We start from the raw sequence: 1,180 nt of genomic DNA, 5'->3' as shown, positions 1-1,180 counted from the left end.
TCATATAGTAATGCGTCATATCGTATAACGCCATATAGTAATGCGTCATAACGTATAACGTCATATAGTAATGCGTCATAACTTATAACGCCATATAGCGATGCGTCATAACGTATAACGCCACATGGCAATGCGTCATAACGTATAACGCCACATGGTAATACGTCTTAACGTATAAAGACATATAGAATTCCGGGATAACGTATAACGTCATACAGTAATACGTCATAACGAATAACGTCATATAGTAATGCGTCATAACGCATAACGTCATATAGTAATGCGTCATAACGTATAACGCCATATAGTATTGTGTCATAACATCTAACGCCATATAGTAATGCGTCATACAGTATAACGTCATATGGAATTCCGGTTTAACGTATAACGCCATATAGCAATGCGTCATAACGTATAACGTCACATAGTAATACGTCATAACGTATAACATCATATAGTATTGCGTCATGACGTATAACGTCATATAGTAATGCGTCATAACGTATAACGCCATATAGCAATGCGTCATAACGTATAACGCCATATAGCAATGCGTCATAACGCATAACGTCATATAGTAATGCGTCATAACGTATAACGTCATACAGAGTTACGGTTTAACGTATAACGCCATATAGCAATGCGTCATAACGTATAACGTTATACAGAATTACGGTTTAACGTATAAAGTCATATAGTAATGCGTCATAACGTATAACGCCATATAGTAATGCGTCATAACGTATAACATCATATAGTATTGCGTCATGACGTATAACGTCATATAGTAATGCGTCATAACGTATAACGCCATATAGCAATGCGTCATAACGTATAACGCCATATAGCAATGCGTCATAACGCATAACGTCATATAGTAATGCGTCATAACGTATAACGCCATATAGTATTGCGTCATAACATCTAACGCCATATAGTAATGCGTCATACCGTATAACGTCATATGGAATTCCGGTTTAACGTATAACGCCATATAGCAATGCGTCATAACGTATAACGTCACATAGTAATACGTCTTAACGTATAACGCCACATGGTAATACGTCTTAACGTATAAAGACATATAGAATTCCGGGATAACGTATAACGTCATATAGTAATACGTCATAACGAATAACGTCATATAGTAATGCGTCATAACGCATAACGTCATATAGCA

The sequence above is a fragment of the Bombus fervidus genome, unplaced genomic scaffold (assembly GCF_041682495.2).
Source record: "Bombus fervidus isolate BK054 unplaced genomic scaffold, iyBomFerv1 scaffold0020, whole genome shotgun sequence".
Classification (NCBI taxonomy): Eukaryota; Metazoa; Arthropoda; class Insecta; order Hymenoptera; family Apidae; genus Bombus; species Bombus fervidus.
Note: the sequence above shows the minus strand (reverse complement) of the source record.